Source organism: Heterocephalus glaber, unplaced genomic scaffold, assembly GCF_053883595.1.
Source record: "Heterocephalus glaber isolate CG9 unplaced genomic scaffold, H.glaber_assembly_v1.0 deba00001859, whole genome shotgun sequence".
In the NCBI taxonomy this organism is placed as follows: domain Eukaryota; kingdom Metazoa; phylum Chordata; class Mammalia; order Rodentia; family Bathyergidae; genus Heterocephalus; species Heterocephalus glaber.
Genome location: NW_028258500.1, coordinates 254,842 through 269,110, shown reverse-complemented (window position 1 = coordinate 269,110; position 14,269 = coordinate 254,842). Strand labels below are relative to the sequence as shown.

General features: G+C 35.0%; 1 pseudogene; it reads right to left on the bottom strand.

The window, feature by feature from the left end:
* Positions 1-10,289: 10,289 nt before the first annotated feature.
* On the bottom strand, positions 10,290-11,381 carry LOC147820556 (olfactory receptor 7E24-like; annotated as a pseudogene).
* Positions 11,382-14,269: the final 2,888 nt, after the last annotated feature.

The window sequence follows — 14,269 nt, the reverse complement described above, 5'->3', positions numbered from 1 at the left end:
GCTGAGAAGCAGGGAGTATCCTGCCCTGGAAACCTCCAGCTTCCCGAGCCCCAGGGCTGCTCCTCCAGTCCCACGGCCAGGACCCAGGTCCGCTCCAGTGCCAAGCCCAGAGGCAGGGCCTTGGGGTCCAGGACACAGTGGTCCCGAGGACACAGCAGCTCCGCAGGTCTGGGGCCCTGCCCCGCCTCCACGTCCTTGTCCTCTGGCGGCTGCCCCAAGTTGCAGAACAACATCAGCTGCGGCGGCGGGAGCCTTGGCCCAGGGGCCACCCCTCCATAGCCCAGGAGGCGGCTCAGCACTCAGGGTGAAGCCGCCGCTACCTCGCCAGAAATGGTGCAATAACATTACCTGTTTTAATCACAGTATAACTATCAATTTAAAAATATAAACATTTAGTATTATTTGATTTATAACAAATTCCAATGAAAGTTCAGTTCTTGGTTTCTCTGCATGACTCCATTCTCCCAGATACTTGTCCCTCAAGACAATTACTGTCAGGAACTTGGTAGGTAGATTTTCTTATTAATGTTTCCATGATAGATACTGATTTGTATATCTATAGATTTTTTTAAGAACTTACCCCCAAAAGTACCTAAAGCTTATCTAAGTAGTGCGCAACACAACATCTATTACCCTTGGAATGTATTAGTTTATATTTACTCATGTGTTCAAGTCCCTTAGGACCCACATCCACTTCTAATGCTTTAATTGATGCTCAGCTTTATCTGGGAGAAGGGTATCTTTTACATTGTATATTCTTTATTACAACACCCTTTCAAAATTATTGTGCCTCTTCCTATTTCACACAAGTTAAATTGCTACATAATATATGGCTGGAGGAGAACTGTTTCACTTCCCACAGTTGCTGGATGGTCAGTACTAATATTAATCACCTATATTTATTGTTAAAATAAATATCAGTCCTATCAAGTATATTATCTTTTTCTTAATATGTACCATCAAATATATGCCTGAAGTGTATCTAGCAATACTCCTTCTAAGATAACTAATCAAGAAATTTTATATTGCATTGGGAATACTATTTTCATTTAACTCCAATAAAAGAGACAACACCCTGGGATGTAAAATCTGAACATTTCAGCTATAATCACAGCACTCTGGGAGGCTGAGGCAGGAGGACAACGGGTTCAAGCCCAATCTGGGTAATTTAGCAAGACTCTGTCTCAAAATACAAAGTAAGATTTGGGCTGGATATGTGGCCCTGGGTTAAATTGTCAGTACAGAAAAGAAAGAAAGGAAACAGAGTGAGGAAAGAAAGAGGAGGAAGGAAGGAAGGAAGGAAGGAAGGAAGGAAGGAAGGAAGGAAGGAAGGAATAAAGAAAGATTTCAGTCGGAATATTGACTTGCTACATTGTGTAGAAGACATGTGAATTTCTCCCCATCACTGTTCAGTCTACTCAGTAGAAATAGTATAATATCCATTGTCACAAAATGTATAGAAGAAAGCAAAATTTAGATGCTGATACATATTTTGTCATTATAGTTTTTATTTTTTTAAATTCTACAGAGAAGTAAAATTGACAGATGCCATTGGAGCTAAAGAAAGATGTGAAAGTTTAAAACAGGTTTCAGCCCAAACAATAAGATTTTCCTCTGCATTTTCTTTGTATCTCTTCTGCTGTCTTGTGCTCATGAAAATATCAATCATGGTATTTGACTAAGAGGATAAAAGTGAAGACAGGAAAGCACCAAGTGTGTTCAAGCCTTATTGATTATGGCCAGGATTTGTCAACAAAGGGAGAAATTATTCAATGAATAATTTGTCTTTCCAGTAGTTTCCATTAAATCCAAGGTTTATTGATTCATATCATGGTCACTTTTATTTTTTGAGACAGGATCTTTCACTCCCTTGCATCAACACATTGTACTTCATGAGGAATCAGAAATGAGAGGTAGCTATTCATGTACAATTACACATAATATACCCACAGAAGGAAAAAACTGAAAGGGAACATTACAGAAACAGGGAAAATAACTTTAGATCACAACATATTTTAGTTGAATGCTGTAAAGATTAATCTTATCTTTGCTAATAATAACTGTCCAACTTGTAATTGCTCCCATTGTATGTATTCTGCATAATCACAGAGTGACCTTTATTTAATCTGTACTCAGTGTAGTTGTCTCAAATAGAAATCAACTCTGACGCTGCTTTGCAAAGATGCTAACACATCTCTCTGCTCAAGCGATAATAATTGGAATAAACTGCAGTCAAAATAAAATTGTCAGTCACTGGACAGGATTCCTTAATCTATTTCAGTGTCAACTTCATGACATTTTAAGTAGAGGTCCAGAGGTCTTAGCTGCGTGTCAGGTACAGTTTTAATCTTCCTCTACCTTACAGAGTAAGAAGATTTTGAGACCTGAGTTTCAGTCTCCTTTTGAGGCTGAGTGGGTCAATAACAATATTGCAGGATATGGACAGGTGTAAGGATATTCTGGTGTGAGGAAAGAGAGCTTTGTGTACTGAATTAACACATGTCCACTCTATCTGCAATCTTTGTGATCAATGAATATAATTTCTAAATGGATGCAGCTGGTGTCATCCACTGCTTCCCTCTGTGATCTGTCAGGAACCTCCAAAAAGAAATGTACAGTGGTGAAGGGAATACTTCCTGGAGTGTCAAAGAGAAGTGTATATTTGATTTCTCAAAGTAACAATCTGCCAGCATTCTCTTGCCTAGGTGCCTTGTGGCTCTAAGCAGACAGTGTCATTCAATATTTTCAAAGAAAACACCTATGACAATTCATATAAAAATGATATGGTCTTTGTTTCTGTAAAGTAAATCATGTGGCACTTCTATCATAGGGAAGACTGTTCAGATGAATTCATGCAATCTATGCAGAACACAAAGCCCAGGACTCAGGAATGGCTCAATAACTGTTTTAGTTGTTAAGGAAACTGACCTCATTCTAAGCCTCCACATCACAATCTTCACAATCCTTCTGAAATGATTTGCACACAGTTTAAAGGTCCATTATCAGCTAACATGGATGCAATGTCTATGGGAAATAGAGTCAATGTGGAAAGAAAGCAAAACTTTGATAATTTTAATGCCATCATAAACAAATAGATAAATATCATTGCCCTCACAGTTCAAAATTTGAACATGTGTATCTAACCACTTATTTACCCAAATTGCATGATTGTCCCCATGATGTGGAAACAATGCTGCTCATGGTCCTTCCTCCACTCATCTCCCTCAGCATTTACTGGTTTGGGGTATTTCTTTGCTGTGACATAATGAAAAAATGCAGATCTCAGTGAAGGCTAAGGATCTGTTTTCAGGATTGATAGGAATGCAGTCGATGCAGAGAATCAAAGGAGCAGTACTCACAGGTATGATGTCACCTGGACTAGAATCATCAAACCTAAGGGCTGGAAGCATAGGTTACTGAAGGAATGGGCCATGTATTGATTACTTATTAGTACATAATCTTGTAAATAAACACAATAGGCTCAATAAACACAACTTGTAATTGTCCAATTTCAACCAAATTATTGTAATCTCTAAGGACTTCCTAACATTAACAGAAGGAGGGAAAGAAACTAGGGAGAATATTTGTGCCTGCTACACACTGGTAATATTCCCTTATTTTTTCACAGATACAATTATTTTGGTAAAATAAACATAACAAAAGTTTGCCATTTTAACCTTGCAGCTAAATGGCATTAATTACATTCATATTGTTGTGAAACTATCACCATCAATTATCTCTAAAACTTCATCATTCCAAATTGAAACTCCATATTCATTTTAAAAATGCATTCATCCTTCAACTAAATGCTTGTGACTGCTATAAAGGATCATGAAAAATTAAAGACTTTGCTATAAAAAAATGTGACCAGAAAGGCAGGATTTATAAGTCTACATGGTAAATTTTACTACTTTTACAAACTACATATCAAGTACATCCCACAGGTCCTGAGATTAGACTACAGAGACTCCATTGGGTGTTTTTAATCCCCTACTCCTCACACTGTACATGAAGGGATTCAGCATAGAAGTGACTATGGCGAATAACACTGAGGCCTCCAGGCTGTTTCTAGGATGATTTGGAACACCGGAGTCCAGGTACACTCCAAGCCCTGTTCTGTAAGATACGCCAACAACTCTCAGGTGAGACCCACTGATGGGGAAAGTTTGTAGAATGCATACTCAAGTTATGACTGCCTGACATAGGAACAACTTGGTTTAATTAAGTTAATGAAAGATTCATCTGCCTCTATTTATCTATAGCGTGTGCCCAGGTAAACATCCAGATCTCAACTTTATTGATTTACAACCAATTTGAGTTAAAACCAGTCCTTCTGAAATGATCAAGCTTGTAAGTCAGGGGTCCACTATACTTCCTATTTGATGATTGGATTATCAGAATACAGGAAATAATTGTATACTAAAAGATAAAGATCCTTGCAATGAAAAATAAACATACACTGCACCAACAAACTACCTTACTGTTTTATTGGAAAGGTAACAGAATAAGAAAAATCAAGGAAATAAGAAGGGCTACAGAAGAATTTGGAAATTTATCCTTGAAGTTTGAAAACTGTAAAACAATCAAATGGTATAGTAGGGATTCCAAAAAGCTAAACAAAACTAAGAAGTCACAGATGCTGGCATTCTTAGTGAGTAGTTCAGAGGGTGACAAATGGCCATAAATCAGTGATTGGCCATCAGAGTTAGAAGCATACTGTCCTCTAGAGTGCTGGGGTTACAAGTGTGGTCCACCACATACAGCTTTCTGTATATATTTTTAACACAAGGATCCATAAATGAAATATTTATACTTGAGGTCTATATACCTTTGGAAATACTTCTCAGTTGTGAAAAACATCATCTTCTTGGAACTTTTTCATTATTGGTTTCTTTATTATTTTCTTCCTTCTGTACCTATCTGGCTTACACTAAACAATGTCTAATGACAAAGGACATTAGAAATAAGCCCCCATTCACAAAAAGTAAAACTTGCTCTTTGCAGAAGAAAAGAGAGACAAAAGAGTCATTGCCATTTTCCGAAAAGCAAATAATTCTAATTAAGGGAAATTAAGAACAAAAGCATTGTTTTGCATTCTGACAATGGTACAGATTCATATAAACCAGAAAGTATTTTAAAACTCAGGTTGCAAATCAGGAGACTAAATTAAAGTTAAAAATGTATAATTGGGACACATGATTATATAAGCACTTATTATCCATGGGTTTTAATTAAGTTTATTGGTACATTTTAGGTATATAATATGATGACATTCATCATTGGGAATTTGTACATTTACATGATATATCTTGGTTGTTGTTTTTTCCCCATTCCCCTGCCCTCCCTTCAACCCTTCCACCTCCCCCTGTTTATAAAGACTTTGTTTCCATTTTTCCTTTTCTCATATTTTTTCCTTTCCCTTCTTACCTTTCCCCTGCTCCTACTTCCTCCTTCCCTTTAGACGTTTTCTCCTGTTTCACATTATGTTTGCCTCTTTCCCTTCTTCAGGGACGTAAGTGCTCAGTCAAACATTTTTTATCTATTTAAAATCTTTCAGTACATTTCTCCTATTATTCAGGGCTTTGGTGGGCTTTGAATTTGAAGAACTGTAGTTAAATTAACTACACACAATGAACGATATAGACTAGCAATGTGACTTTAGTCTACACTGTACTTGTCAATTATTAGAGAGCAATGAAATGATAACAAACACTTTTAAATTGTATTTTGTTTTGTATGATTTTATTTGTATCAACCCCATAAATATCTGATGATGAATATTATTCTTCTCCTTATTTTAGGAAGGAGAGGAAATAACTACTTTATAGTGACCTGATGACAGTCCATCCTTCACTATTTTTCTGAATATTATTCCCCCAAATGAATGTAAGTACATAATGTATTGCAAACATATATTAATAAAAATATAGTGCAATATATAACACAGATACCTTGAATAAATACCTGATCTGTTGTTTGTCTTGTAAAAAGGGTAAATGAGTAAAACTTCTGGAGGAAAAAGTATCCAAAAAGATTGTTAAATATCATTTTAACAAAGCTTCAAATTTGAAGAAAGTTTAAAAACCACAGAGAGCTTACAAAAGATGCATTCTCCTCTTTCTGAAAAATGTCACATATAATGTTAAAATATATATAAATATATAATGTTAAATTACTGTCAAATACTAGCTAGTGTTAACTTGGGGGTGAAGGAAACCATCATATTTAGAGTTAAGAAATTTAGCCCCAAAGTACCTCCAAAGCCCAGGCTTTAGTGCCAACCTTAATGTGATACCTTAGTAGATCTCCACATCAAGATTTTGGATACATGGATTGTAACTCTTTTATTTCTACTACCCAAAGACAACTGTGATTCATTAGTCTGTCAGGTCTCACTATGATTTAATTAGGAAAAAAGTAAAGACAAAAAAAGTACAGGAACTATTTTAAACATACATGCATAAATTCCACATATGGAAATGGGTATAAAAATAGTCTACCTTATAGGATTATAGGGAGAAATTCATTTTCAAAATTATTAAATTTAACTAGTGTTTCTCAATCTCACAACCCAGCATAATTATCTGTGTAGTTCAAACTATTCAGATAACCTTGCCTGTGATCCAAACCAATGATGAATTCTTGGTATTTTTTTTAAACCTGGGTTAAGAACTACTGCCTTAGGCAGACTTTGCTATTTATAAATAGGACATTAGTACTCCATGGTATTACTGTTAATAAAACTGACTACCAATTTCAAAGTATATTTAGCAATATTTGTTTCATAACTATTTATCATGATTTTAATTATTGCCTTTGCAGTATGAGGTCTTGTTTTCTATATACAATTCTGCTCTCTTGCATATATATCCTCCAAACACAATGACTGTCTTTAATTTGATGGGTAGATTTTCCTGTCAGTTTCCATGATGATATTGATTTATGCATTCATAAAGTGTTCCTAAATAACTTATCCCAAAATTGCTATGAGCTCCCCTAAATAGTGTACAGCACAATACCTATTGCTGCTGAAATTTACCACTTGACATTGACCATGTGCTTTTAAGTCTTTCTGTGATGCATATGTATTTATTTCTAACATTTAAACTGATATAAATTACCTAATAGCAACATTATGTAACTTAGAGTTTATTGTTTTGACAATCTTTTAAAAATTATTCAATTTCAAAGAAGTCCAAGTTATTACATAATATGTGGATGAAGGCTTGTTGTTTGACTTCTCATGAGTGACGCATGTGTAATATTACTGTAAAACAACTATATTTATTTTCTAAATATAAATCAGTTATTCTCATGCATATTGCCTTTTTCTTAACATATATGATTAAAATACCATTGAGAGGGTGGGAGATGAAGTTCAATGGCACCATGTCTACCTAGTAAGCACAAGGAATTGAGTTGGATCCCTGGTACAAAACAAAATATGAATATATTTATATTTATATTATATATTTATATTATATATATATCATTGGGAGCCATTAGTAATAAATCTTCCAAGATAACTAATCAAGACATTTTATATTTCATTGGGACTATTTCCTTTTGACTCAAATAAGAAACAATCCCTTGGAATGGAAGTCAGGAAATGAACATGTCAGTCCTGTATATTGACCTCCTACAATATATAAAATGTTTGGGAATTTCTCTATCACACTGTGCTCATACTGCCTAATGGAAACAGAGCATAATACTCATCACCAGACAACATGTAACAGTAAATAGTTTTGGAATCTAATACATATTGCACTGTTACATTGTTTTTCAATAAAGAATTCAATTGTTCAGGACATAATTCTACTGATGAATAAAATTGTCAAATTGTTCTGGAATCTTGTAATGATATGAAGGTCTAAGATTCTCTCACCCCAAACAATCAGTTTTGCTGCTCTTCTCTCTTTGTATTTATTTTGCTTTTTTTATGCTCATGAAAATCTTCCCATGTTCCTTGAATGATTTAAGGCTATAATGCTTTTTGTGGTACTATGGTTCCCATATGATCCACAAATAAAATAAAAATAGAAATAAAGGCTATTTTATTTCTCTCTAGTCTATGAGACGTTTCTGTAAAGGTTAAAATTTCAGGTAGGAAAACACCAAGTTTTTGAAATTGCAATTATGGCCAAGATTTAGGAACAAAGGAAGGAACCATGCCATATTTAACACAGATTTTTTTTGATACCTTCTCTGGAACAAATACACTATAATCTCTGGGGAATCAGAACGAAAGGCATTGCTTCTCCAAATACACAGCACATATTTACAGAAGAGCAAAGTTAAAATACAACATTATATAAATAGGAAAACACTAACTTCAGTTCAAAAGATATTGTAGATGAATACAGTGATTAATCTTCTTTTTAATAACTATCTAATTTATATTTGCCTCCATTTTATACTTTTGTCACATATTAACCTCATAAAGAGAAACTATTATCTGTTTAATTGATATCCAATGCTGTTGTCTCAACTAGAAATCAACTTAAATGACAATACTGAGCCCCAGAGATGCTAACAAACTGCCCCAAGTTAAACAATTTGTAAATGGAGCTGACACCAGTGAAAAATAAATTGACAATCTCTAGGTAAGATGCACTAATGTTTTTCATTGTTTTCCAACCATCAGAAAGGTTTAAATACAGGTACAGCGGTTTTGACTTCAGGTACAGTTTTCAACTTGTTGCAGTGTCCTGAGTAGGAAGAAATCAAGACCTGACTTTAAGTTTCCTTTTGCAATTATGTGGGATGTTTATAATATTGCATGGTCAGCTGAAAAGATAGTCTGAAGCAGGAAAACATAGAGCCTGTGCTATGTTATCATGGGCTTTCTCTTTCTGTGTTTCATGGTTCTGACCTCAGCCATTCTTCCTATGGTTGACCCAACATGTTCCATGAGCAGCTTTATCCTATGAGCTATTAAGAGCCCCAAAGAGATATACACAGTTGGCAAGGTTTCTCCTGGAGTAATAGGGATGTGAAGTCGGTGATTGAGTTGTCAAGGGAACTTACTACCAGGATTCTCCTACCCAGGTTCCCCATGTGTCTAATCAGACAGCTCAATTCAAACATGCCTTCAGTGTGCCGAGCTATGCACAAGCACATGTTGGATAAAAACGTCATGCTCATTTGTTTTAATAAAACAGAATAATGTGACATTTATAAGCTGGTGAAGGCTATGTAGATGAAACAATCTACATAGAACACTTGACACACAGAAATGTATTAATAGTGATCAATGTGGTTGTGATTATTGACATGCTCACCCTCATCCTCAACATGTCCTTCATAATTCTTTTGAAGTGCTCAGGAAACTCTTTAGAATAATCCATTTTCTTTTGTATGCATTGTATGCCTTTGAAAAGAAGAACCAAAGTGAGAGAAAATCAAAACCTTGGATGAGATTTCTAGAATGCCCACTGCAATCATACATGTAAATTCTACAGTACTCATGCCTCAAATTTTGCACATATGGATTTTCCCATTTGGCTACCCAGAACTGAATTTGTTGTCCTGATGATGAACACTCAATGTGCCTGATAGTCCTTCCTCCATCCTCCATGTCTTTTACCACTTAGTGTTTTGTGCTACTTCTCTTCAATATCATGACCAAATAGAAAATCCAGTGTCCTTTACCTATTTCCCAATGGAAGCCCATGCTCTGTCCTCAGAATAGACTTGAATGCAATCTCATACAGGAGCTTTCAGACACAGACAACCATAGAAGGAAGCAACACAGGTATGATGCCTGCAGGGCTGAAGCTATCAAAAAACTTCTGGAGGCACAAACTGAATATTAGCTATTATATGACCTTGGAGACTCAATGTATAGAGCTTGTAATTAGCCAAATTGCTCCACCACAAACTCTAAGGACTTTCTAATGCTAATTTGAGAAGAAGGGAAAATAAATCTCCACTGAATTTGGGGTTTCTTCCTAGAATCAGAAGGAAGCTTAGTTATATGTTCATTTCTTTTTTTTTTCTTTTCCAGATTTATATTGGTTTTTTTGTTTCTATTTCTATTATGATAAATTTTTAATTAAAATTTGACAATATTCATCTTTTTCAAGTGCAGATGTCTGTGGCATTAATTATACTCACACTATAATACATCCACCCCAGAAATCCACTTACAGAAACTGCTCATCTTAACAAACTAAAACTTTATTAAAAGTCCCAATATTTCCCATGTTCATACACTGACTACAACTATCTTACTATGATAAATATGTGATGAGAATTTAAAATCATCTAATACAAAAGCAATGTGGTCACAGAAGCAGAATGTACAGATACAAATGTTTAATTTTGCTGTCTTGTTTTCTTTATATTTATAATGGATACCTCAAGTCTTACTATTAGAATTTTCTACTGTGGAGCCTGCTCAAGCTTCTTTTAATGTTCTGGTTCCTCAGGCTGTAGATAAATGGATTTAGCATTGGGGTGACCAAGGTGTAAATAACTGAGGCCACCAAACAATTTGTGGGAGATTGTAATACAGCTGAACCAAAGTACACACCAATGCTTGTTCCATAAAATAAGCAAACAACTGACAGGTGAGACCCACAGGTGGAGAAGGCTTTAAACTTCCCTCCTGGTGATGGGATTCTCAGAATGGAATAAACAATTTTGTAGTAAGACAAAAATATCCCTGACATGGGAAAAAATCCAAATAACATACCAGTAATATACTTTAAAATGTTACTGGAAAAATTGTCAGAACAGTCAAGATTAAGGAGTTGAGCAGGGTTACAGAAGAAATTGGAAATAACCACATCCTTGAAGTAGGTAAATTGTAAGACAATCAAATTATGGAGCTGAGAGTCCAAGAGGCTGAACAAAAATGAAAGCACAACTAAGAAGCCACAATGGTGAGGATTCATAATGACCGGATACAACAGGGGGTGACAAATGGCCACAAACCGGTCATAGACCATCACAGTCAGAAGCATATCATCCATACATCCAAATATTGCAAAAAAAGACATCTGTGTCAGGCAGCCCACATAGGAAATGACCCTAGTGTGAGTTAGGATGTCCACAATCAACTTTGGGACCATGGTGGAAGTGAAACCAATGTCAGCCAAGGACAGGTTGGAGAGAAAGAAGTACATGGGGATGTGGAGGTGGGAGTCAGAGCTGACAGCCAGTATGATGAGCAGGTTCCCAAGCACCGTGACCAGGTACATGGTCAGGAACAGTCCAAGGAGAATAGGCTGCAAGTCTGGATCCTCTGAGAAGCCTAAGAGATGGAATTCGGAGACCTGTGTTAGATTTTCTCCCTCTGTATTGCTTGAACACCTTTGGGGAAAAAAAAGTTAGAAAAAAAGATGCACATAAATAAGTACACTGTATTCTGCATGTATTTTGAATGCATGTATTTAAATATGAATTATTTGAACTTGGAGTTCATACACCTTCAGCAATATTTTTAAACTGTGATAAAACAAATTCCCTTGGGAACTGTTTCATTATTGGTCATTGTGTTTTTCACATCCTTCCATACCCATGTACTTTACAGACACTCAACAATGTTATACCCCAAAATATTAGCAACTAAGAAGTCTGTGATTACAGCAAAATATAACCCCCTTTTTAATTAATAGTAAAGAGTAAATAATAGCCTGTCTCCTTTCAGAATAATATTCTAATTGCAATTAAGAAGCATTCAAACTTATGTTTATCTAAAACCAAGATACAATGTCCCTATACTTAGAATATTTCTAACAATTCCACAAAAATTAGGACTGCATTATATGAACACTACACTAATGTGATGGTTCATTGGTAAATATAGGTATGTTCCTATTATTGCCCAGAAATTTTCATAGTTCTTGGATTCCTGTTTTCTCTCTTTCATGCATAATTTTGTATCCTTGGACTCTGTGAAAAATTTATAAAACTTGTTTGCTTGAATGCACATAATCATATGATTAACAACAAATGTGGCATTAGTATACAATGTACAAGTCAATGATTAAAAAGTAACAAAACATAGCTAGGAAAGGGGCACACGCCTGTAATCCCAGGAATCTGGGAGGCTGAGGCAGGCGGATTAAAATTTGAACTCAATCTGAGAAACGGTGATCTAGAAAAACCCTTTCTCAAATTTAAAAAATAAAATAAAGGTAGATGTGTAACCTTGGGATCAATCCTCACCACCTCCCCAAAGAGTAATGAAGTGCTAAGAAACACTTTGTAAATTGTTTTTTTACTGCACTGATTTATTTCTGTCAAACCCATATATTGGTAAGATTTGTGCTGTGAAGACAGATATATACTTTTTTCTTTCTTTCTTGAAACTACATTCTGAAGTAGCCTGGACATATTCTTTCACTGATTTTATGATCACAAATCATCTCCCTGAAAGTGAAGGACTTTAATTGGTCAGCTCAAATGCCCAGGTTTGAGACCTGACCTTCTTCTTTTCTCTGGTTAATGGACTTTCAAGTAAATCTTCCCTGAAACATGGATTATAAGGCTCTTACATCAGCTACCTGAAGGAAACTCAAGTTCATTATTTTGTCAGCTAGCACTGTGATATAATTTGGAAGCAATGCAAAAGAAGAAAGTACAGGAAATAAGAAACACATTTGGCAATTTTTTCTATTATAATACAGCAACAATAAATGCTTACTTATGCAGCTGTTTTAAAGAAACTTTCAAAAACTCCTAGTGCTGGGCTATAGAAAGATGGTAGAACACTTTTCTGCCATGTACAAGACCAGAGGATTGATTCACATAACCACAAAGGAAAAGAAGGAAACAATAACAAAAATATTTATATCCATAGACTAGTGCTTTTCAACTTCATATATCAATATATCAAACTGGAGACTTTAAATATCCAGATGCTCAGATTAAATTAATGCTATCTAATCAACAAATCTGTCAAGATTGGTGTATCACTTCTGATATTTACTAGCACTTAGAAAATAGTTCATTAATATGACCTAAAAAATTATAATAATAACCTTTTAATATAACTCATCAAGAAATTTACTATTTTATTAACCAATAAAAGTGGTTACTAATTGAAATATATAATTCAATGTCAGTTGCAACAAAACTGCTATTTTAATCAGATAGAAACTACTACCTACATAATTCAAGTAGTCGGTATTTCTATGTTATTTTGTTCTCCTGCACATTTATTCTGCAAAGGCAATTGCTGTCTTGAATCTTATTTTATTCTCAAGGTTTCCATACCAGTTTATATTTAAGTATCCATAAAGAGATTTCATAATTATTTACCTAAAGAATATTCAAAACCATCTAAATAGAATACAATGCATCACATATTACCCATGGAATATATTAGCTCCATCATCATGTAAATTGTTATTCTCTCTGTGAAATAGATACATCTCCTCTGTATGATTTAGATGATGTACAGCATTACCTGAGGGAGGGACATCAGGTCCTTAATGCAACAATCCTTTAAAATTCTACTGCCTTCTTCATACAACACAAGTGCATTTTCATATGATATTTACAACTGATAGTCATCAAATTTTACTATTAATCACCTATATTGATATATCAATAAAATTTAAGTTATTATTAAATGCATCTTCTTATTCTTAGCATGTACCCTGAAAAATATATATGAACTCTCCTTAATAATAACTTTTTAGGGTCAGGGATTTAGCTCAGTGGTTTCACTGCCTGGTATGCAAGTTCAAGGACCAGAGTTCCATCACCGGTACCAATAAAAAATTATAATAATAACCTTTTAATATAACTCATCAAGAAATGTAATCTTAGCCAGGCATAGTCATGAACATCTGTAATATCATCATTTAGCAGTCAGAGGTAGGAGGATCTCAAATGCAGTGCCATCCTCTACCATACAATGAGACCATGTCTCAAATCTCCCTGAAAAAGAAAGAAAAAGAAAATAAATTTCTACTTGTATAGGGGGTAAATTTTCCCACTTTGCTCCAGTAGCAGAGAAAATGTCCTGGGAGGGAGCCCAAAATACCGAACGTTTTTGTTCCATATCGGTGACTTCCTACAATATCCTGAAGGTGCATAAATCTCTCTACTTCTCTGAGCTCCATTTCCTTTGTGGATATAGAGAGAACAAAAGCCATCCTCACCATGTGTTTAACAACTAATCTACGTTGAGAAACTAATAAATATTTGGTCAGTGTGAGTTATTTTTTAAAGATTTCAATAATGAAAGAAATGGTGCATACAATTACCAAATAGCTCTCTGGAGACTTCAAATGATGTGAAAGTTTAAAAT